This window comes from Danio rerio, chromosome 13, assembly GCF_049306965.1.
Source record: "Danio rerio strain Tuebingen ecotype United States chromosome 13, GRCz12tu, whole genome shotgun sequence".
Classification (NCBI taxonomy): Eukaryota; Metazoa; Chordata; class Actinopteri; order Cypriniformes; family Danionidae; genus Danio; species Danio rerio.
Window position 1 is genome coordinate 38,678,679 of NC_133188.1, and position 26,322 is coordinate 38,705,000.

General features: G+C 36.7%; 1 protein-coding gene and 1 long non-coding RNA gene across 4 annotated transcripts in view; one reads left to right on the top strand and one right to left on the bottom strand.

The window, feature by feature from the left end:
• LOC101882067 (uncharacterized) overlaps positions 1-26,322 on the bottom strand; it is a 180,420-nt gene that overhangs the window by 110,718 nt on the left and 43,380 nt on the right. The gene's annotated exons all lie outside the window — the stretch shown is intronic.
• LOC137487338 (uncharacterized) lies at positions 21,315-24,508 on the top strand. The gene is made up of 5 exons (XR_011005857.2): positions 21,315-21,705; positions 22,023-22,129; positions 23,110-23,236; positions 23,413-23,498; positions 23,821-24,508. It is a non-coding gene; the product is annotated as an uncharacterized lncRNA (long non-coding RNA).

Here is a 26,322-nt window from a genome sequence, read left to right on the forward strand (position 1 = left end):
TTATTTATTTTTAGACGTGTTAAATTTGTTAAATTTGATCTAATCCATGTCTCGAAACACACCCCTCTCTTACTTTCACTTCTCATTCTAAAGGAGGAAGTGATTGTTTGTGAATTAATCCCGTTATAAATGACTCAATCACTTAGCCGACAATAATACAAGTTTCTGGCACTGCAGTATCTAGTTGTCATATTTCATTTACATTGTTTTCTTGTTTTATTCAATAAAACTATCAAAAGCCAGTGTGAGTTGATGCTGCTTTGCCTTTTGTTCAGTGCAGTAATAGACTGTATTATCATCAATAACGTGAACTGTTGAGCACAAAAGTTCATAACTTACAAATCCGTAAATAATGAAATCTTAAATGTTCTATTTTTGTTTTCTTTGCTTGCTCGTTACTACACCTGTACACAGTGCAAAAGTCCAGCATCTTCACATTTGCTTTAGTCTTGAGTGGTGCAGTTAAATGACATTTGTCCTCGGAAAAATCTTACTTATTGTGCCTATAATTGAACCTTTTTATCCAAACATGTGAAGAAACCAGTGGTGTTGCTAGGCCTCATTTAATGGAGCACTTGTTTTTTGCCAAAAGTTAGCTGTGCCCCAGTAAAAGCTTTGAGTTACAGGATTGTTTTCTATTATTTTTTTAGAAATAATTCTCAAGCTTACATTTCATTTATTTATTCATTCATTTTCAGCTTAGTCCCTTATTTTTCAGGGGTCACCACAGCGGAATGAACCACCAACCTATCCAGCAATGTTTTATGCAGCGGATGCCCTTCCAGCTGCAACCCATCACTGGGAAACACCCATACACTCATTCACACATACACTACGGACAATTTAGTTTACCAAATTCACCTATAGCGCATGTCTTTGAACTTACGGGGGAAACTGGAGCACCCTGAGGAACCCCACGCGAACACGGGGAGAGCATGCAAACTCTACACAGAAATGCCAACTGACTCAGCCGAGGCTCTAACCAGCGACCTTCTTGCTGTGAGGCGACAACACTACCCACTGCACCACCACGCCGCCCGCTTACATTTCAGATGCGCCTAATTTATAGAATTAGATCATTAGGAAAACATGAGTTCGAAACACCAAGGGCTCACTCATAAAAAAGTCATGTCAAGTCAATGTCTATTAATAAAGCGCTTTAAAAAACAACAAGTGCTTACCAAATACACCATCTAAAACAAAGGACAAATACAACAGACACATGACTCTAATATGGTATTAAAAGCCAAAGAGTTAAAATGGTTTTTAAGACTAGATTTAAAAACAGAAAGGGTTTTGGCATGCCTAACATGTAGAGGCAAATTATTCCAGAGTTTAGGGCCCACCACTGCAATGGCACGGTCCCTCTGGTTTTTAACCTTGAGCGTGGAACAGCCAAAAGTAGCTAATCAGCACATCTAAGAGCCCTTGATGGAGTTTAAATTGGATTAATAAAGACAAGTATTTTGGTGCTAGTCCATTTAGGCATTTAAACACTAAAATTAGAATCGTAAAATGTATCCTAAACTGTACAGGAAGCCAATATGGATGTAATGTGCTCCCGTTTGCGTGTCCCAGTCAGCAAACGAGCAGTACCATTCTCTGCAGATGAGTAATGGAGGTATGGCTAAAACCCACATTGAGGGGATTAAAATAATCTAGCCGAGTCGAGATAAAAATATGTATAACCCTTTCAAATTCATTAAAAGACAAAAATAAACATTTGGATATTAAAAGAAAATATGATCGTTTCGTATTAATTTTAAAATATTGCATCTTGCCTATAAAGCTTTAAATAATCTAGCTCCTGTTTATCTAACCAACCTGCTGTTTCGCTACAATGCAACCCGCTCTTTAGAGATCTCAAAACTCAGGGATTCTGGAAGTACATTTACATTTACATTTAGTCATTTAGCAGACGCTTTTATCCAAAGCGACTTACAAATGAGGACAAGGAAGCAATTTACACAACTAAGAGCAACAATGAATACGTGCTATAGGCAAGTTTCAGGTCTGTAAAGTCTAAGAAGGGAAGTATTAGTAGTATTAGTTTTTTTTTTTTTTTTTTTTTTTTTGGGTACAGTTAGAGTGATATTCAGAGATGCAATTGCAGATTAGGAAGTGTAGTACCTTAAACCTTCTCATTTATGGCTCCTAAACTCTGAAACAGCCTTCCTTATAATGTACGAGGCTCAGACACACTCGCAATTCAAAACTAGATGAATGAGATTAAATGTTTTTAGCAAAGCATACGCTCAGTGCATCACTTAGCAGTATGAGACATGAATGTGCTCCATCCAGGCTTTTTGCATCTCGTTTGTATACACTATGAACAGCAGCTACGCTAATTATTCTCTTAATTCTCTATTTACACCTAGTGATACTCATCCCGAGGCCCTCAGACTATGCAGCACCACTGATTCGATCCAAGACCAGTGACGAGATGATCCCAAGGTTTCTATATTCCTGGACCAGGCCGTATACTGAGCAGCAGCTGTGGCGGTCATGGAGGAGTGGAGAGCATGAGACTGATTCCTGTGATGCTCCAGGGACAGACGAGTCTTCGCTGAGGTCCAGCATTCTCCAGCCTACGGCGCCTAGACTGCAGCTCTGCACAAGATGTTTGGTTTTTTAATCCTTCACTTTTGCCAATTGGTGAGGTTTTTTCCTCGCCGCTGTCACCACTGGCTTGCATGGTTCGGAATCTGTAGAGCTGCGTATCGATGAATTTGCTCTTCAGTGTTTGGACACTTTTTAAACCACACTGAACTAAGCTAAACAGAACTGAACTTAAACACTGAAACTGGACTGACATTGTTTCAATTTACTATGATCTTCAATGTGAAGCTGCTTTGACAATCTAAATTGTAAAGGTGCTATACAAACAAAGGTGAATTGAATTGAAACAATTGCCTCGACTAGAAAAAAAATAGCTTCAATTACTGAATTGATCTGTTTATCCAGTTTGAAGTCACTATCCATAATAACACCCAGGTTTTTAACATTAGGTTTCACAAAAAGCTTTAACACACCAAGAAATAGACAATCCTGAGTTCCCCAGGATCCAAATAGCATCACTTCTGTCTTTTCTTCACTGCACATTAAAATATTTAGTGCCAACCAAGATTTAATGTCCTTCAGACAGTCCAACAATGGTGTTATGAACCCAGCATCTTTCTATTTTAAAGGCAAAACAAAACAAAGGGAAAAGATAGAAAGATGATAAGAGTAAAGGGGGACCTGTGCCCAGTAGAGCTTTATTGTAGCAACACCCCTGACAGAAACCTAGAAAAGGTGCAAATACACACTGTGATCAAACAAGTTCAGCAGGAGTTTCCCTTAATTAGTTCTACCTGAAATCACACAGTGAATCGTTGGCAAATGATGGCATGGATGCAGGGTATACGGGGCTTCCTGTCTGGCACTGGCCATGGAGTCAGTACTGACTCACCATCGCTCCGAGTGTGAAGATGAGGGGAAGTGAGTGCACTGGTGGCCTGCCTCTCCACGGGGCTAAATCACTGCCCTCTAATTAACAGCAAAGCGGCTCTTTTGGAGGCCCCTGGTGCTTAAACCATTATAGACACCGTCTAACACAACTAACAAGTTTTGCGGTATGGGGGGTAAAAATACAACTCTTTGAGGTCTTGCTTTCTCTGTACTCAGTAAATGCTAATAACTAACAGAGACCTCCAAGGTGAAAACACAGTGCTTTGTGTTTACACTATAGGGATGATTTGACAGTGCGTAAACAAAAATTATGGGAGAACAAAATAATTTAATAATTTGAATTTAATAACAATTTTGAGGTCTTTTGAGGCAAACCTATTGTGTTTGCGATAAAAAAAAAAAAGTTTGCAACAAAATAACCTTTAATTAACAGACTTGGCCGATGACCATGAGGATGCTTATTGATGTTGATGATCTCTGGCATTAACAAAGCATGTGCACCCACAGAACTGCCGCTCACTGGATATTTTCTCTTATTTGTTCCATTCTCTGTAAACCTTAGAGATGGTTACGCGTAAAAATCCCAGTAGATCTGCAGTTTCTGAAATACTCAGACCAGCCCGTCTGGCACAAACCATGCCATGTTCAAAGTCACTTAAATCACCTTTCTTCCCCATTCTGATGCTCAGTTTGAATTGCAGCAGATCGTCTTGACTATTGGTGATTCCCAATTTGCTTACTATCCGTCCTAAACAGTATTTGAAAATAGAATTAACATGTTTCAGAACGTAGTATGTTGAAAAGTGTATGCCCAAGGTTCCCCGATGGTTTACTATTCCCGGTAAAATTGTAAAAAAGTGTAAAAGTGTAGAACTGTCCATACTCTAACCACTGATATTGCCCACAGTACAAAGCATGTTGGGCATGAATTTGATTAGAACTACAAACGTGGTTGAAAAATGTAAATAAACTACAAACAAGATGGATGTAAGAGAGGCCTCGGTAAAGATGTTTTTATAACTGTTTATTTATATCTAGCATACTGGAACATATTTAAATCACATTTTCTGTGTTACATTTCATCTGCAACAACAATACTGAACTTATATAAAGACGTGTTTGGATATTAATGTCTAAATGCATAATTATCCAAAGGCCTGAGGTGGTTTCTCTGCATGAAAGACTTGGAATGGCAGATTAACCTCCTGCTGCTTCTCCAATAAGGTAGGAAATTAAATATGATAGTACACACACACACACACACACACACACACACACACACACACACACACACACACACACACACACACACACACACACACACACACACACACACACACACACAATGGTGAGATAATTCTTTAAACAAACATTTTTTCAACTAAAATGAAGATGATACATTAACACTTAATTTACTTTGTAGAAAGTAAAGCTTGAACTTTTAAGTTTACTTTATTTGGAATTTATTGTTTGAGAAAATCTAAATCAAATGAAGTAAAGCATAATCACTTTTTTGTTTATTTTATTCAAACTGCTGCAACTTATTAATCAGAATCAGGTATTCCAGTGGGCTAAGCTAGAATGAGCAAATTTGATTTAATGTTTACATGCTTTTAAGTAAATGTTTAAAGAGAGGCAGCTGAATAAATGATAAATCTTTTAAGAGTGCAGAATTCATGCACTATTCAGTGCAATATAGCTTAGAGACAGAGAGTTAATATAATAAAATCAAATGTCTATTGTATAAACCGTTTAATAATCCTTGTGATAAAGTCTAAATTTTCATCACTGCAATTTCTTGGAACAGAACCTATGACCTTAGCGGCATGTTCTATCGGTTGCGCTACAGAAATATTTTATGTGGAAAATTTTAATACCAATCTCTGTTTCCGTTTACAGATGTTGTGATTTTACTCAGATATCTTCAAGACTATTAAGTGAAATAGATCCGACGAAAATTATTTGGCAGCTTATAAGCCTGACCTATTGGAATTCCAGTGTGGCTTGCAAAATCTACATACGATAACCACAGCCGACCACAGACAGGGCGAAGTCTCTCTGTATTGCAGCAGCGCTTTGATTATATCATTGTAAACAAACCTTGTAAACATGCCTCGTTAAGGAAAAAAATACAAAACAGATCGACAGTTCCACAGTTTCCAGTCTGGAAGGAAAGCGAGCGAGCCAATATCCGCAAGAGCCTCGGTTATGGCTGACATAAGTCATTTGATAGATTACACAGACCATTGAGTAAAGCCTCTACAGACTCTGGTGCCATAAAAGCACATGGTCGCAGACACAACGGCAATGCCCGTGTTTAACAAAGCTTTCCAACTAAGTTGCCCTGAGTTCCTAACATGTGGTATATTTTTGCATTGAGTGTGTCCACCTCAAATCCTCTGCTTTTGACCCAATTTTTGAATCCATTCTTCATTCATGTGAGAGGCCTCTGCCAACTCTGAGCTGGTTTTGGGGTGAAAGTATATCCCACTGAGCTTTACGCATGATTGCCGTCTTGGGAGTGCCACGGAGCGGCATCACTGGAAATGAGATGGGGTCAAAGGCTGCCTATGATGTAGTGTTGATGTAATATGGCTCCCATTATCTTCAACAATGGCCAACAGATGAGGAATATCCTCCCTAACGTCAGAGTCAATTTGGACCGGAGAGAACTAATGCGGCCTTCTAGCCAACTGCACACATTAAAGAATCTAAATTCTGACCGTACTTGAGACAACAGGGTTAGCAATTCAGAACTGAATGCTAGGAAATTTGTAAACATTTGAGATTGACAGTGGTTTTTGCACAAACTCTACTCTAGAGCAGAGATTGCACCACTTTTTGTGCTGTTAACCTTCAATTGCAGTGTCAGATGTGTTCATTGTGGATGACTGCAGTGTTGCGCTTAACAACAGACAACCAATTATGAGCCTCATAATCATATGCTTTGAACAGTTACAAAAGGTCTCTTAAATTGATAATGAGATACCACAAGTATATGTGTGAGACTGGAAATGGTATACCCAGCAAAAAGCACTTAAATAATTTGCCATTCAAATGGTCTGTTTGCTGAGCTAAAGGGCAAAAAGAAAAATATATATTAAGGAGAAATGTTTGGGGAGATGCAGGGATTGTGCACTGTGCAAAGAGAGAAAAAACAGTTGGTGGTCCAACAAATAATTATGCAATGTGCTACAGCTGCTGCCAGAAGTAAACTAATTTTCAAATGTATACAATTTTGTAATTAAATACAAGCTGTCCGATATAGGAACAAAACCTTAAAGTTTAGCGAAAAAAAGCTTCTTGAATAAATGAATGAATGAAACATAAGCAATAGCAACATGTTTAGCATTGTGTTCCACTGTTTTTTGTTTGTTTGTTTGTTTGTTTTTGTGTTTTTTTATCAATGACATATGGGGTCTTGGGTTCTACCAGCCTGATCTCACGAGGAAACCTGAGTATTTTACGTTTTGTCAGTATAGTGGCGAATTCGTCCAAGTTTAGTTGTACAAAAATGTATGATTTTAAAAAGGAGGCATGGCACCCAACCCCGCCCCTAAACTCAACCGTCATTGGGGTATGAGCAAATCGTACTAAATAGTACTAAATTGTATTAAATTGTACTAAATTGTATGAATGAGATTGTAAAAATTCATACGAATTAGCCACTAAATCAAAAAGTTACTAATTGCAGTGAGATTGTATTGGTTCTACTGTACCTTTAATGTCAGTGAACAACTGTCCCAGGAAAAAATGTGCTCAGATGTGTATAATGCAAAGTACAATCTGCACAAATTTAGCTCTAATTCTCTCTCACTGACAAGTTGTGAAATCGCCAGCAAATGGCCAAAATCAGAGGCAAATTGTTGCTTGTTCACAATGCTCAAATGATCAAAGATGCAATCAGAGAGAATCGAAATCATGCTGTGTGAATGTGTTCTGGCTGAAAAATGCACCAGTGATGACCAACAGCCAATGAGAGAGCAGTATACAGTGAGACCCCCATTTTAGAATAAATCTGCTTTACAATAAACAAACAGAAATAAATAAAAAAAACATGTTGTTGCTCTCTCGTTGGCAGTGTTCCAGGCTCTTATAGAAAGCCCATGAACAGCCCATGAGACAAGGCCTACATACCAGCAGACGTCCTCATCAAGGACCAGACAGAAGACATGGCCTTACTCACACATTTCGTCCCACACACAGACATGTCTCAATATGAAGACACACCCTGACCCAGTCTGTCATCTCCACATTCCATCTCAACTGGGTGAAGTCAGAAATCTCAGGGTTATTTAAAAAATACAATGTCTTTATCAATCAAAGAAACTAATGAATCAACATTGTCATGAAAGGCGAGATACTGTATATTTATATATATATATATATATATATATATATATATATATATATATATATATATATATATATATATATATATATGCACCGTTAGCAACTGCTGCATATGCTTATTTGGCCACGAGAGACTTCTTCACACACTAAAGCGAGTATGCGACACTCCTTGTGCTTCCTTTTTAAAAGCAAGACCTCCTGGAAAAACGTCTCCTGGAAAACTTCTATCCAAAAGCATAGGTAATGTTCTGGATAGCTCTGAGGAGAAGCAGAACAAACATGTATTTTCATTGGCACACTGCAATCGCATTGTGTGGGGCATGCAACTCCACAGACCTCGGGCGATTGAAGTTTCATCCAGAGAATGATGTCACTGGATAAAATGTGGCATTCTGTATGACTATTAAACAGCTGTATCCCCCACTGCAGAGATCCCAATATTAAGAGCTGATGCTGAGCAAGACAAAACTTATTACAGTACAAGATATTTATGGGTTCAGTTGACTTCATTTACAATTGTGGAACTTGGAATCAAGGCAATGGTCTATCTTAAAGGTCTCAAAGTTGTAAATTATCTGTAAGTGGCTAAAAATAGTGGAATGGTTACTCAGGTGTACAATTAAATCAATGGTGGATCCAAAAATATTCAGTCATTATTTGTTCAGCTTTACTGTGTGTCATTTTCAACGACAATGACTTCATTTCTTCTGTGTTAAGAACATTTCTATCTTCAACAACTTTGAAAATTGAAAGCATTATAGAAGCTTGTGATATATCCAATGAAACTTTCTGCCATTTGTTTCAATGGCAGGCAACTCTGAGAAAACCTTTCAGCCATAAATAAAAAATAATACAGTTATTTCTAATTTAATTTCTATTTTTCTATTTGTTTATTTTAATATATTTAAGTAAAATTTGAAAAGATATTTAATTATTTTTAATACATACATTTTTTTAAATCTGAACACAAATGGGAATCCTCTCTTTTGACAGCAGATATACTGTAATGATCACCAGCGATCTAGGCCTATGCAGATTGCTGGAGAAGTACAGATCAGCCACCACATGAACTACAACTACCATGATGCTCACCAATCAACACCCACTACAGCTGAAAATAATCTGGACACTCGCACACTGCTGAAACTCATAATCAATGAACCTGGACTATAATCACATCTCTCATTTTCAATCGCACTGCTGAGTCTTGTTCACCTGTAACATTAGAAAGTGTTATTTTTGTCTAGCCTTGCAGTGCTTTTTGATCCTTTGTCTTGTTAAATTGCTTATACTTTTGCCACCTGCACTGACCTCTTTGCCTGTGACCACGACTACGCTTTTGGATTACCTAGGCATAGCTGACAGGAAACTGACTTTATGACACAGTGTCAAGATCCCAAGGCGCAAGTGTTTCGAAACACTGTACTGAAGCATGATCCATAACACCTAGGTCACGTGACTAAGATGATTCGAAACACCCAGACCATGTGACTAAAGTGTTTTAAAGCACCAGGTCATGTTACTAGGGTTTCGAGACCTGACAAATCTGCGTTTTACTGACAGGGTTCGAAAAAATGTCTATGTAATGTAGCTTAGTGGACTGTGCGTGTGCACAGAGTAACTGTGCTGCAAATGGCCCGGATTTGAATCACGCCTTGTACAAATACTCTGAAATTATGAGTTGATGTAGTTATTAATGTCACATTTTTATGACCACAGCAAGGCATATTTATTCACACAAATTATTATTAAACAATTTTATTTTTAACAAGCATATTATTAAAACAAACCATGTTACAAGAACAGAGCATTTAAAAAACTTACATCTACAGCTGCATCTCCCTGGATTCGAACTCATTCTCTCTGCATGCTAGTCTGGAACTCTCACGTTTCACTAAAACTATTCCTTTGCTGAAGCAGTTCCAGAGCAATACATAAAAACGACCACAAGGCCAGAGACAGGTTTCAAAGTGTTTTAGAGCTTCGACACATTTGCTTAGACTGTTTCTGTGTTTTATAAAACCTCACTTTGCCCCGCACTTGGATTCCCCCCATGATACTGTTTGCTCCTCTTTTGACCATTGCCTGACTAAGTTGTAAATAAACTGCATTCGGACTCTCAACTCCGTTGTCAGTGTCCCTACTGTTACAGAATACTGAGCAAGGAATGAATAGCTGCGTCCCAAATGGCACACTATGCACTCATGCACTATGTACTTATGCACTTACACACTCAACAGGAAAGTATATGTATGTAGTGTTGTCCCAAATGGCACACTAATGTTTTTTTACTAAGCGGAAATTCAAACCGTTTCCCTGATGACGTTTGACGGTTGCCAAATCATTGAAATAAATGACCAAACTATCAAATAAAACCTGCCGTGAGTATTGCCGCATTCACCATAGGGAGGCGCTATAATCACTCTCGTAGGAGAATTTTGCTTTCACCATCCAAAATAAATAAAGTTATTCAACATGTGCGTCCGATAGCTCCGCCCCTTCCGCTACGTAAGCAAACCTGCGGTCGTTGAGTGCGTGAAGTGTCCATCATTCCACACTTCATTTTAGCGGCTGAATGAGTGCATCATCCGGGTAATTGAAGTGCTCTTATTATTTTTAGTGTTTTCAGTGTGAACGCACTACTTACACTATTTATACTACAAAATGGCGTAGAATAGTGCATAAGTATGCGATTTGGGACGCAGCTAATGTCTCTGTGGTGCTTAAATAGTTCAAGTAATCAGTGAGAATGATCTGCAGCTGTGTGTGTGAAATCAAGGGGTGATCTAGAACTGGTGTGTGAGTGCCAGGTGTGATGGGATGTGTAGTTTGGTAAAGTGGCAGATTTGTAGTTCTCCGGTGATCTGCAACCACTAGATTTCTAGTGATCATAACATATACAGTATAAACCTATGTCAAACTTACAAATTTGTTTGATGCATATTGTAATTCGAAATTATTAGCAAATAAAAACAGAGATGTATCATTTGCTGTGATTGAGTGTTTGTAAATATTCAACACGGTTATTGTGAGCTGCTCACTGGAAACAGGCAGTTCAATATGCTCATTCATTCCCATTTACATACTATTGGTGCTTATCTAGTACCATTTATTTTAGGTCCTGCTTGTATGCCGTATTCCAATTCTAGACCGATTTTTGGTTACAGATAAAAACTAAAAGAGCAAACTCTCATGTCACTCTAAACCTGCATGACTTCCTTTCATCTGCAGGACATTAAAGATGATACAATAGAAGTTAATTGAAACAAAACTGCATGATCACCAACATTCTTCTAAACATATACTGTGCTACACAAAAGAACAAACAAATACAGGTTTGGAACAACATGAGGTTTAAAACAACAGCTGACATAATTTCTAGATGGAAAGTCCCTTCACGTCATAATTTACTGATCGTTTTTGAAACAAGTTGATCAAATCAGTCCAATTCATAAAGAAAGCATTAAGTTCTCTTCAAAACTCTTTTAAGTGCAGTTCATGTGAGGGTGAGTAAATAACGTCAATTTTCATTTTTCAATAAACCTCTTGTTATGTTTCTCATTAATTATTCGCTCTGGATAAAAGCATCTGCCGAATGCATACATGTAAATATTTAAAGACAAATTCAATTCCCAAACAAACTCATGATTAAGAGCAAAGTTTGGCATTTGCTGCAAAAAATTAAAGACTGTACTGTCGTGAGGCACTGATTCGAATCACCAGGCTTTCCATGACTTGCGTTTCAAAATGTTTTAGAGATGTGGTAGAGCTTCGAAGATTTGACTGAAACATCATCCACACGTTCAGGTTGTCCATGAAGCTCAGCAGCCTGTTTTCAATATTGTTGTAGCACACTTGCCAAATTCAGGAACACACCTGAATAAATACACAGCACACTTTCTCCTTCTCACTCCCTCTCCTGAAGTCTACAGTCGCTTCTTCAGTCTTCATTCTTCTAGCTTTCAGGTCTGTTAGGCTTGGCGATTAAAGGAGATCCATCTTACTTCAGGGCATTGTCTGACCAGACAACAGCATATCTGCTTTAAACCAGAGGCCCAGCCTTTTCTAGCATCGTGTACTTTACTGTATGTAACAGCTTCAATGTGTCTCTTCACATTGAATTTGAGCCATTGAGCATGTCAGAGAACATGTCTGGGCTTCCTATTGTCATGATGAACATGGCCGCACATAACAGTTGAAAGCATAACACACCAGACGCACACATTTGCATGGTATTTAAAAGGAAACTAATCAGATGGTTCTCTGTGGCGCGGCAGAAAAATAAAATTTGTCTCCTGAATCGTGGCTGGGCGCCACCGACAGCCGCTGACTTGCGGCGCCGGTGTGTGTACCCTAATAGAAACCTATGTTTAGAAATATAAAATGCATGGCGACCTGCTTTAGTCTTAAAGGTACTTTTTTTTCCACATATGGAATGTGAATGGTCATCATGATTAGGCCTGTTCAGAAAATTTATATTTATTTCAACATTATAATTATCATATTATGATTATGTTATCAGTAACATACATTTATTAAAATTATTAAACAAAATAAAAAAAACAGTTAAACTATAGTTCCACACATTCTTGTTTCTGACTGAGCCACATTCAAAGCTTTTGTAAAGTATGGCGTGTGTCCACCGAAGTGTTTTTGCACATCTGATAATGCCAGTCTTCTTCTAAAAATTCTCAGCTGTGAGCACTTCAAATAATTTAAAAAGTCTTCTGCTGGTGTGTAAAAAAACGTGGCGCTTCCAACACTCAGGTCAGGACGCGTGTCCACAGAAGCATTTTTTGCAATGTAGACACGCAAGTATTGTTCTAAAAACGCTCATCTGTTAGCACTTTTTCAGCTTTTGGAGCTTTTAAAAAAATGCAGAGTACTTACTACTGAGCTTAAAACTCCTCTCTGTGCCTATCTGCACTGTTGGTGTTGTCAAAGCACTGCAATTCCACTGACAAAGAAGCAAAAAAGAACAGGGTTCGCATTTCTGCAGTGAAAAAACCTTAGTGGACACCGAATGCATCTTTGCTTCTAAAAATGCGAATTGCAGTGCTCAGGAATGGGTTTAAAAAAAGCGCAGCACAGCGCAAACTCCATGAGATAAGATATTATGAACGTAATGTGATACTGACAATAATGAATCAATTAAAAACAGGAAAACAATAGGTTATGATAAGCACATGAAGATATATCCTATAACTCATGATATTCTAGACAAAGCCACAATAAGCGCCTCATCCACCATCATATAACAGCAAATAAACATGACAACTTTCTACTGTAAACAGAAGCTTGCAATGATTGCCCCACCTCTTCTGATTGGTCCACTGCTTTCGGACCAGACAGCAATGAGCTGCTCTGTGTGTAAAAGTTGAAGATCTTTCAACCATCTAAAAAACGCGGTGCTCATGGGTGTGACGCTTCAAAAGACATACGGCACGAGAGTAACAATTAAACACGTTTGTCTAACATGCGTTTACGCTGATATACAACACAAAAATTAACTGTTGGAGAGGAAAAACTATTTTTGTGTGAAACCTATCAGTACTAAGCCAAAAAAACAATAAAAGTTTTATTTTCTTTGTTTTCTTTGTTTTGTGAAAGCCTGCTATGCATATGAAATAACTTTCATAAAAACAATAAGTCAAGCATAACTTTATTTTCATGATAGAAAAAAAATAAGGCGCAAAGCCCAATGTACAGCCTTGTTATTTGCAATGATTTGTTTCAGTCCTTTTCAATGGACGTTCCCCAAACTGGAAGTGAAACCCATCATTTGAAAGGCCCTAGTTAAAGGAGTAGTTCATGCAAGAATGAAAATTCTGCCATTATCTACTAACCCATTACTTGTTCCAAACAAATTTAAGTGCTTTATTCTGTTGAACCAAAAGAAGATATTTGAAGAATGTTAGAAATCTGTAACCATTGGCTTCCATGGTATTTGTTTTCAAGTCAATGGTAAGTAAACATTTGCTAAATTTTCATTTTTGATTGAACTATCCCTTTAAGATGGATTTGTTGTGGCAATTCATAAACATAGGAGTTTTAGTAAAGAGTTTGGCATTTTCCTAATGCTTAATTACTCATTGCAAAGCTTTGGTAGTAATAACCCAGCACTTTCACTAGTTGCTACTGAAATTGGTAATGAGAATTTGTTTTCAATCCAAACTACTGAAATCCTGTATCTTAACAAAAAAAGGAAGTCACACTGTATTGTTAACTTTAGAATAACATGATAGTGAGTAAAAGATGCCAATTCCTTTAAAAACAGTCACAAAATACCTCAGTACATCCACAGCTGACTGAAAGAGGAACAAGTGGAAGTGGTTGCCAGTTCTACTTATGTCAACACCGTTTGTAACTAAATGTAGATTCTGTAACCTTTGCAGCTGCACATAGGGGCCTCTCAGTCTGAATGACATAACCCTGTTTGCCTGTAAACCAGGAAAAAGAGAAACAGAATGGTTATGACTCTATTGGTGGCCCTCTCTGCCTTAGAGTGGGGTTTTGGCTGAAACACTAGGCCGTGTTGGAGGGCCAGCGAGTATTAGTGGTTCCACTCAAGTGCTCTGGGAGCCAGTTCGTTCCATATCTCTGTCCTGCTTTCTTGTTCTTTTTCATGCAGACATGCTGTTTTCTGGTGGAAAAGAAATTGAGGTTTTTTTATTTAATTATGACTTTTTTAATACTAAAGCAGCTTGGTCCAGAGTTTTATAATGGAGGTGAGGTACAGCAGGCACTCCCATGTCACACCACCAGACCTCTGTAAAATTTTACAGTATCCCACCATAATTTAATGGAAACATGGTTTAGTGACGCAAGGCTCATGAGAACATTATTTACTAACATGATTGCATTGTGAAGGGAGGTGGTCAAATTTGGATACAAAGATTCTAGCTAGGAGTTTGCATGTTCTATCTGCATTCGCGTGGGTTTTCTCCAGGTGCTCCGGTTTCCCCCACGGTCCAAAGACGGTACAGGTAAATTGGGTAGTCTAAATTCTCCGTAGTGTATGAGTTTGAATGAGTGTGCTGGATAAGTTGGTGGTTCAATCCGCTGTGGCGACCCCAGATTAATGAAGGGACTAAGTTAAAAAAGAAAATGAACGAATGAATGATTCTAGCTAGAGTAACTTGCAGTGGATTTATCGAAATCAATCACGAAATGGTTAAGGTTTTTTTTTTTGGATTGTTTTTTTGCAGAAACAGTGGTCCTTGAATATTTAAAATAAAGCAAAGTAACAACTACTAAAAATAAAAACCACAAAGAATCACAGATAAACTATATTTAACTAACTATATATACTATATATTTTTATTTTTAGAATACATGAGTAAATTAACAGCCAATATTAAGGTGAACTATCACTTTAAGAAAACAACATTTATGCAGCACAGTGATCCAACTCAATTGTAATGGTGCATGTTAGATGTGTTGATACATTAGTGATATTCCTCATGCAAAAACAGGATCATTTTCTTTCTGCAATCAATTTTCTTTGGGAGAAAATTCACATAACCAACATAAAAATTGGAAAGCCTAGATTTTGCGCTCAATTGGTATAGTGGTCACAACTGTTCTTGTAAACTGTCCCCAAAAAGGAACAAAATAGGAACAAACTAACTCCAAGTAAATACTAATTAGTAAAAAGTAGATTTTAATGTTCTGGCTGTGTCAAGTTACGTGTCAAGTCATGTTATGTCAAGCAAGAAGTGTGTGATATTAAACGGTTTGGACAGAACTGTGTGAAGGTATAGTGTGTCCACTGTCATATTAGAGTGATATAAAGACAGTAAGTCTTTTTTTTGTGACGTTAAAATAGGATCCAAATCCCTTCTATTTTGTGGCCCACCGCAATGAGACATAGTAGTGCAGTTTTTCTGCCCATAGATTTGATTGATAGCGCGTTTTAACATGTCTTTGTAGTAACACGTATAATCATATCAACAGCACAGGACGGGCGCAAAACAACTGGGATTAAAAGATCTGTTCAGCTCTCTGTGATCATCAATCATAATCAAATGTGATCAAGAATGAGATTTACAGGTTTAAAATGTTTTTACAACAGTGTATGTTTGTATTGAATGACAGCGATTTTACTGTCTTTATCACCACAGCCGAATGGTGTTAGTACAATTATAAAAGAAGACACTTCAATCTTAGTTTGTGGACAATAATTCGGGTTTATTTTTTACATTAACATAACATATATCCATACAGCAGTGGATATTAACGTGTATCATGTCAAATTTGCCGTGCAAAAACAATGCAAAGTTAAACGCTTCTGTGTGTGTGTGTGTGTGTGTGTGTGTGTGTGTGTGTGTGTGTGTGTGTGTGTGTTTGTGTGTGAACTTTGTTATGACATTGTGTGTGACTCATCATTGAAGAAAGTATTGAATTAACTCCACAACAAATACATAAAATAATCATTGGGAAAGTTCTTTCTGTAGTAACGTTGCGTGAGATCTGCTTCCTTCATGTCTGTCACTGTGCTGTTTATCTGACACGGCCGAGGAGGAGATTGAGGCACACTCTGACAGGAACGTGGGAATGGTAGGTGGGGAGAACCTGCATTAAAGGCACAGGCCACAAAAACAGCTACATTGTGTTCAGAGAAGAAAATTCTGATGTTCTGAACGGTATATTAAATAATCTGAAGGGTGTTTTGAGATGAAACTTTACAGACACATTCTGGAGACACTAAAGGCTTATCTTAAATCTTGAAAAAGAAGTAAAATATGTGCCCTTAAATAAAAAATTACATAATTAATGTTTATTTATAATGTTTACACACTTAAAAAATTACTCTAAAAATGCATTGACAGAAATATATAATCAAAAATAATCCCAAATAACCATAAGACAATAATAAGTCTGAAAACTGCTAAAATATCTTATAAAATATATATTTTTATAAGTATCTAAATTAACTTTAAGCAGCTCACTAACACCACAAACCAACAGAATTAACTGTAAGTTGTCCTTGTTAGTATGAAACTTGCATTGCCTAATACATTTAAAGTGTTATTCTTTTAAGCGACAAAGTTACCATGACTTCATTTAATTTTGATGCCACATGCCATAATAAAATCCCCATCTTAATCATTCTTAACCATGTTCTCTCTTCTTCTCATCTCCACTTTCCTGACTCTTTTCTTAACCCATCTGGCTTTTATAAGAGCCAGACCCCTATGGAAGCATATTAAAGGAACACAACACAAACGGCAGGAGAGGTAAATGGAAGGTAGTGAAGTCTTTTGAACCTCTGTTACATTATAACCCTCCTTAAACACATCCAGCTGGCCAAAGTTCAGCGAAGACATAAAAGGGGCTCTTGCGTGTTACCTCTGAGAATGATAATAGCCAAGTACCTCTAAAACTACTGAGACACTTCACAATCAAAGCAACGACTCCCCACACTTATTACTGGCTGCTAATGGGAAGTCTATATGAAGGAAAGCTCTATGTGAAAGGATGTCCATCTCATAACACGGCCAACAGCCATCGTAAAGGAGAGGAAATTTTCTGTGAAAGCGATTAAACCCAATTAAACCGGGGTCAATTAAATTTCCTAAGTCCGGGATTTGTACTAATTTCACATGACAAGGTCGTCAATGCCATTTTGATGATCGTACACAGGCTACAAACGAAAAGCAGCTTTGCCTTTGGATCATGTCGGCCGCATAAAGCCAAAGTTCAAGACTGCAAATTTAGTATCTGTATCTTTATTTTCACACACTGCAAAACCACAGATCGGTTTGCATTAGCACTGGGAACGTTGAAACCTCTAGTCCTCCACCATATGGTCTGGTTTATGGGGTCTGTTTAGGGAAAAGAAAGATTGAAACCGAAATGCAAGAGATGCATGTTGGTGTGATGATAGACTGTATTGATGGTGCGTATTTGCACATATTGTGTATGCGTGTTTGTATGTCTGTGAATGCAGTTTATGTTTGGGCCATGTGTTTTCTGTGGTTCCAGTGTGGAGCTTCTACCACACACAGTAAATATGAGCTTGTGGCGGGACTGCAGGGTTTCAGGAATGCTCTCATGTGGCCGGGCCACTAACCACCATTGACAAGAGAGTAAGAAGCCTTTCGTCATCCTTGCTGGCCGGTGACATATGAGGGACATGGTGAGGCTCTGCATGGATACTGAGAAGACAAACAGCATTTGTTTTCCACCGTCTCTAATGCAAGATAGACAGCATTTTTTGTAATAATAACACTAATAACAGTGCAATGGATATTACACCAAACCACAAATTATATATATTAGTGAAAATATACATACTCTACATGCATCATTCAAAAGTTTGAAGTTTGTAGGGAAAAATATTAGCTGCATTTACTTGATTTATGGTAATGTTTTATTTATGTTTATGTTCATTTCTGTTTCTGGATTCTGTTGTCATGTATTTTAAAATATGACTTATTTCTGTGATGCAAAGCTGTTTTATTTATTTATTTTTATTTATATATATTTTTTGCATTATTGGTCTAGTCTTCAATGTCAAATGACATTTCAGAAATCAATGAAATATGCCAACCCAGACAGATTCTAAAAACCTCCCGCTATATACATTTCTGGAGAGTGCCAAATATGTGCCAGAAGCTACACTCTTTTGTAGTTTTTGTTTTCGTGAATCCACCAGAGGCCGGTGTATGCATTTTTAGATCACAAATTTCTCTCGTAAGTGTCATTCATGCCTGCTGTTCTTACATAAATCCACCAGAGGCCGCAGTCAACTGACTGACTGACTGACTAGTCGACCGACCCACCCTTCCTCCTTCCCTAAACCTAACCAATAGTGTTGTCAAAAGCACCAACTGACCTGCCCACCCACCCACTTCCCTAAACCCAACCGACAGTTTTAAAAAGCAATCCAGAAAAAGAAAACCCCTCGCCTGATTTTTACCACATTTTCAGATTTTACCAAATTCTTACCATTATTTACTTGTTTATTTTATTTTAAAGCTTTTGTTTTTGTCTTACGTGCTTTCTGAAACCATTCTTCGCTACCATCCATATGGAGGTAAGCAGTCAGCTGCTAGCACAAAAAGGAATGGCGTCAATCCGCCCTGTATCGTTTGTTTAAAAAAAAAAAAAAAAAAAAAAAGAGAAAACGAAATGCAGCCATACATATTTTTGTCTAAATTTGTGATTTCCAGAAATGTGTATAGGGCTACATTTTCAGAATAAGCCTATGTTGTAACATGCTGTTTTTCTGAGCAAGCTAAGTTTATAATTATTATTGTTTAAAAAAAAAAAAACATGATATGCCAGTATTTAAAGGTTTTGGGCATTTTAATGGAAACCAATGTGTTTGTTCATCAAACAGGATTTCAATTATAAAAGTAACAATAGAAACAAATAATTTATATTTCAAATAAATGCTGTTCTTTTGAACCTTCTATTAAATATGTTTAACATTGATAATAATTATTTATTATTATTAATAACAGTTAACCCATAATTATAATTTTTAATGACAAATAAATATAATCATTTTATTTTTGACTATAAAGAATGAAGTATTGTTGAACTTTGCATTACAGGAATAAATATAGAGATTTAGCAATGCTTCACATAGTATTAGGAGTTTTTCTTTCAAATTTTGTATCAATCATTCATTCATTTTTCTTTGTTTAGTCTCTATTTCAGAGGTCACCACAGTGGAATGAACTACCAACTATTTCAACTTATGTTTTACACAGCGGATGGCCTTCCAGCTGAAACCCAGTACTGGAAAACCCCTATATACACTCATTCATGCACACACATACACTACGACCAATTTAATTCACCCAATTCACTTACACAGTCTTTGGACCGTGGGGGAAACTGGAGCATACAGAGGAAACCTACACAAACTCGGGGAGACCATGCAAACTCCACACAGAAGTGCCAACTAGCCCAGCTGGGACTAGAACCAGTAACCTTCTTGCTGTGAAGCGACAGTGTTAAGCTAACCACTGAGACACTGTGCCTATTTTGGTTCAGACATTATATTTAGGTTTTAGGGGCTAAAAAAGTCATTAAAACATTTTTTAAATTACACAAATGTCAATCTTTTAACATGTACTGTATCTATAAATCACTTTAAATACATTTATAAACATAAATATTTATGCCCAACCATCTCCTCCTTGAATTACAGATTGATGCTGTCCACATGAAATTTGTGAGTGAAATTAGAGGCACAGTTTTTTTCTGGCTAAAATTGGCTTTCAGTGATTTTGGAACTTAAAAAAAATAAAATGTTTCTTAATTTGGAATCTTTCAGAAGTATTCACAGAGCCGGAGGTGCTTTGTGCAGCCAGGAACAACAGAAGATTTGATAAACTTCCCAACTCTTATCATTAGCTCCTCAAGACGTTCCCAACAATAGCGCTAGCATTAAACCACATTTGTATTTTATATCAAACTCTTTTAAGTCAATACAGCATGAAAAATTTTTGATTGTTCATGATACAACCACTTTAAAAGTAACAAATATTTCCCAGAAATAGGGAATTTCTTTTTAACTAAGGCTGATTAGCTGCTGGTACGAGATGAATGTTTCCATAGCCACAACATCAAGAGATGGATGTGAATGGAAAAAGAGGTGGGAATGAAAGAAAACATAAGAGAGGATTCATAAGCAATGCCAAATACAACGCTTGTAGTGATAAGCTCTCTGTGTGCTTTTTTTTTTTTTTTTTGTGAATTCATCAATAATATCTCAGCATCAGGTCTGCCACGAGGAATGAGAATTTGTTCCAGGTTCACCTCTAAAGATAAAACATGTGGACATATTTTAAGCATTCCCTGATACCTCTCTATCAGTAAACCTCAGCATGTCAACTATTGCCGTACATTAGCCAGACATCTTGGAGAATGTAGAATGAACATACTGGGATGGTGTAGTTGACCTTGTATGCCAGAGGTTCTGGGAAATGAATGCAAAAGGTGAGATAAACCCGGCAGCTGTTTGTATGACTGATGCCACACAGTCAGACAGCACTCAGAGAGGAAAAGCAGCTCATTTTTCCCCCTTGAATACAACACTCATGTCATCATATCATCATACTTGTGATCGCTATCAGTGTTTGGGTTAGACCTAGGAAGCCTCGTTTTTCTGTCACGAAAACATGTCAGTTTCTCTCCAGGTTTTCTTCACAATGTTCTGAAAACTGTTGTCACAGTTTCTGTCATTTCAGAACATAATGAAGATCTATCATCTCTGTTTGTTTGATTTGTACTATCTATGTTCTTCTTATAAACCCTTAAATTAAAATTCTGCCATTATTAACTGACCTATATTGTTGAGATTTATGTCCCTTCTATTACATTAAAAAATAAGCTTTTGTCTGAACAGATTTATTAGTAGAGAAAATAAATTTTCTCGATTTTGGATTACAAATATCTCAGTTATCAATCAGTTTTTTTTTTTTTGTTTTTTTTTTTTGGTGTGATTCAATTTCACACTGCCCTTTTTGCAAGTGAATCAGAAATTGTAAACCAAATCACGTGTGTTAAAGTCAGACATTTATTGGACAGAAATGCTTGTGCTCTTGTAGCATTGTGTCTGATTTGCAATCATCAGCTGCGCTGTCTAAAGAACCACCACTGACAAAATCTTGCGGTAACACTTTAAAGTAACTACACAGCAAATTCATCAGAGTTAAATTCTCGGTGTTGAAGCATTTCAGAGTAAAGTGTTGACGTTAAAGAGTTAGATTTTGATAAATGAATATAATAAGAGTTAAAATTGATTTTATTCAGTGCGAAATCAAGGAGTTATGTTTTCTACACTTGGTGGTGTTATTTCCAACATCCGGGAATTCATGCAGCCCCAGTCACTGAAGAATTTTCCAGACGCCATTTTCCATCTGAGGTTTAGAACAGCAACTGGTGAGTCAAACTACCTAAATGTTGGTATTTTACTGACTTTCTTTAAGGAAATACAGTTGTAAACATATTGTTAAGTTAATAACTTTAGAATGGAGTGACAATTTTAAACTTCTGCGGTTCATTTGGTCGTTTGTGTATCTAGCTTAACTGCATTACTATTCACTTCTTTTCAAGAATGTTTTATATATGCTCACGCATACATAGTGCATAAAAACATCAAATGTACATGTTCAACACATTTCTGTCACGCTTAATGCCATTTTATGCGTTGTTACCCATCTGTAAAATAAAATCGTCACTTCTCCTTTAATTCGAAGCAAACTAGCGAGGGAATCCCCGGAGCAGTCTAGCCTACTCTGCCCGGATGCTAACGGCAACACAGGATGGTTTCCATGAGCTCTGGAGAGTTTCTAAAACATATCTGGTGAGTAAATGAACATGCCTACTTGTAAAAGGCTTCCTGACTGAAACATATGATTGTTTGTTATTAGTGTACGTTAATTTGGTTATTTTAAACACCGTGGCCCTTTTAAACTGGTTCATTCGTGGCCGTCCATATACCGTTAACGTTAGTCCATAGACTCGTGTGATAACGTAACAGTTAACGTTACGCTTGAAATATATTAAGTGTTGACAACCATTAAAGTCGGAATGTTAACATTAATGTCTTTAAATGACCGCGTTTGCACTTTATCAGACATTTGACGTTACAGAAGTCTCCCGGAAGTTGCGGGACTAACGTTAACGTTATCCCGCAAATGCACAGAGACTCCCAGATGCCCAAGTAGATGCCCGCAAATGAATGATAATCTCATGGAAATCGCGCGTCTCCCGCCCGGTCATTAAACACTTTGCACACCCCTATCCACCGCATCCCTCCCAGTTCTTCAAGTACGTCGCGCGCAAGTCACCCCCACCGCTCTTTAGGTACGTCGCGCGCGACTCATCCCATTGCTCTTTAGGTACCCATCTCTCCCGCTACCTCCCGCAAATCAACTCTGTATCCCCCGAAAATGACTTTTCCCAACTCGGGATGTCTGACGTTAGTAAGTTAGGCTATTTCTGTAGTCAGGAACATCTTAGTCAAGCTTTTTCTCCCACATGATATTGTGCTTAAAACTATAGGCTAAACTTAGCATGTACTGTACACAACATTTCCTTTTTATTAAAGACAATTTAGTGCGTTGTAAACAGCCACCTGTCTGTAAAATTAATCAACTGATTCATATTTGAGCAGCCTAATGATGATACAGGTTTGAGTTTTAGATTTATTATCAATAATCAACATCTGAATCAAAAGATATCTGAAAAAGTGTGAGGTATAATTTGTGATGTTTATCTCTCTTTTTTATCTGAAGGTTATGCATATGTGTTTGATACTAATGTGTTGTTCTTTTTTAACAGCCACAGTTCTCTATACAATAACACAAGACCCTGTGACGGTGGCTGATTAGAGACGGATGGTGTATTTCCAGACTTGGTGAAATGACCAAGCACACCTTCTTGGTCATATGTGGTGATAATAATGAAGGTATGTTTGATAAAGTTCTGTATTTGTTTCACAATAAGCTAAGAGGGTATTAGAGCATTAGAGAATAACAAATGACATGAATGTGATAAGTTTTGTATTGTGGGTGAACTTTTACTTAAATAATGTATTGCTCTTTGCTTTGCACGTTTCCTCTTCTGCTTATTCTAATATTTTAGATTATATTTGGACCTGAAACATCTGCTAGACTCCAGGAAAGGTGGCGTCAATACTGGACCTGAAAGGGCCTAACAAGTGTAATCTGGTAAAGAAACACGCACGCACAAACACACACACACACACGCGCACACACACATGCACGCACACGCTTACAGAAAACTGTAAGTTTATGAATATTTTTTACACTGTGGCCAATATTTTGGGGACGTCAGCATCACTAAATGATATAAAAGATTTTAAGCTCCTCTAAATTTTGCTCCAAGTGTTGTGTTAAATTCAGGATTCTGGACAGACAGCTGCCTGTTTTTCTAGTTCTAGTCATAGTGATTAACCTAATTGTTTTTGGAGATTCCAACAGTGATGTATGTGTTTTTTTCTACTTTTCCATATCCTGTCACCTCAAACAGCTGGGAGAGTCAAGTTGTGGATCATCATGAAGATTTTCAAAAGATTAGTTTAGATTTCTTGAATGTTTTATTTACTTTAAATGTTCTTTTAAATATATCAAAGAATTTGATTGCAATTTGTTTTCAAACATTTTTCTTAGTCATGCTGGAGTCTTGAAGAGTTCTTAGATGAGCATCACCCTACAGTATATCAGTGCATCAGGAACCACCAGACGAGCGATCAGCAGCTGCTACATCGTCATGGATAAAAAGGTCATCCTGTGGCTGGGAAGCACTTCATTCACAGGACATGCTTGATGAGATTTCCTAGCTCCAGTTTGTTTTCACACAAGTTTACAGCATTTGTACCTTCATTTAAACTGCTGCGTTTGATATGGAGGACCAAGGAAACACCAGAAGTGAAAGATTTGCACGCCAAGTTGTTTAAAATGTAATTTCAGAAGAAAACTATGCATTCAGAAGAAAACTATGAGTGACGATATATTGAACTTTCAAATGGCTCTGATGAAACATCAAGTTTGGACCAAAGGACTGATACAGCCTTTTTGAGCACTGGTCATACATATTTTGTTGATACTATCTGTAATAATAAAATATTTAAAGCATATTTGACATTGTTGCATTTTAAAAACTGAATGAATTGTTGAAGTGGTGAATGTTTTCAAATAAAATGTCTTTTCTTTTGTAATTTACAGTCTATTTGACCTTTTTACCATATTTACACTCAAGAGAGTTGAATAAAATAACAATATATTACACCAGGCGGTGTTAAATATAGTTACATATTTTAACTCTGCCCCGAGTTAAAATTAACCCTTACTTCGGTGTCAATGTGCCAACCCTTTTGAAAGTGTTGATTTAACTCTGTTTTGAGTGGACCCCATGAGACACTTTCAAAGGGTTGAAATTAACACCCATAGAGTTGTTTTGGGACCCCATATTTTGCTGTGTACACACTATAAATCATTTATTAAGCATTAGCAAATAGTGAACTCATTTGTTAAGCATTAACTCTACATTAATAAGCGTTAGTAAGCAGTTTATAACTGCAGCTACAAATGCTCTATTCTTGACTTATAAGCATCTATATAATGTATTTAATGATTGTATTTTTATACTTAGTTAATGATTTATTTTTCATTACTAAATTAAGTATCGAATTATTTACAAACCGTTTGTATTTAAAAGTAGTTGAGGGTTTTTAGGATCATTCAGAATGAGTTAGTAAATGATTAATAAACCATTGAAATCAACGTTTATATATCTTATTATTCAGGCATATACTAATAGTTAACTAATATGTTAATAAATGCTTTACTAACTCAACTTCATGCAGTTTTGTGACCTAATCTAAAGTGAGGACTATTCATGCTTTATAAACCCATATCCCAGCCCCCCAAGAACAAGAGGAGAAAAAAGTTTTGAAAAGCTTTCTTTGAAAGTAGCTTTACTGTAAAAGTTTAAAATATTTACACTACCTTACAATTTTGGGAACAGTTATTTTTTCATGTTTTTTTTTTAAAAGAAAATCATTTTGTTCATCAAGGCAGCATTTATTAAATATTAAACAAAGTTAAATTGTTAAATATTTATTACAATTTTAAATAACTGCTTACTTAGTGTATGTAGTTTTGAAATGAAAGTATGACTCCAGTCATTCTTGCTTTTTTATAACTATTAATAATACTACTAATAATAAGAAGAAAATTAAATTAAAATGAAAATTAATCTTCAAAATCACTGGAATAAATGATTAAATTAAATTATAAACTACTTTTGAACAGTATTCCATAGTGCAATAACACTATAAAATTTTACAATTTGTAGTGTATTTTTGATTAAATAAATGCAGCCTTGGTGAGCAAGATAAGCTTAATTTAAAACACTTAAATTCCTACTGACCCAAAACCTTTGACTGGTAGTGTACAAACAGAAAAGCATGCAAAAGTTATAATAGTCTTTAAAACATTTAACACAGTTGCATATGAAGTGCATTTACACTTTATTTTTCAGAATGACTGTCAAATTTCTTTGAACTGAAGTTCAGTAAATCCAAAGTCCTGTCATTCCAATTGATACTCCAATTCCACCAGTAAATCTGATTTACAAAAAACACCCAGTGTGTAAATTCACAAATTTCTCCAATCCTGCCATCACTGTAATTACTATAAATATGATTTACTAAAATCCTGTAATTTGTTAGAAAACTTTTTTTTTCCATTTACAAACCAGACAGATGTTTCTAAGATGCCTGAGGCCAGATTATGTCAGTTCTTTTCATATTTATGGCTGACCATAATTTTTGCAACATCATGCTGATTAACCCCATAATGTCTTACCAAATTCTAAAAGAATCACTAGTTTACCTTTGAATCTTCAAAGAACATTCTATTGCGTGACACTGAATAGAGTTCACTCAGTTTGCATGCATCGTCCTGCTTCTAAAAAATGATTGCAAGCGGAAGGTGCTCAACTAACAGCTGCTAATCACTTTAAGTTCCT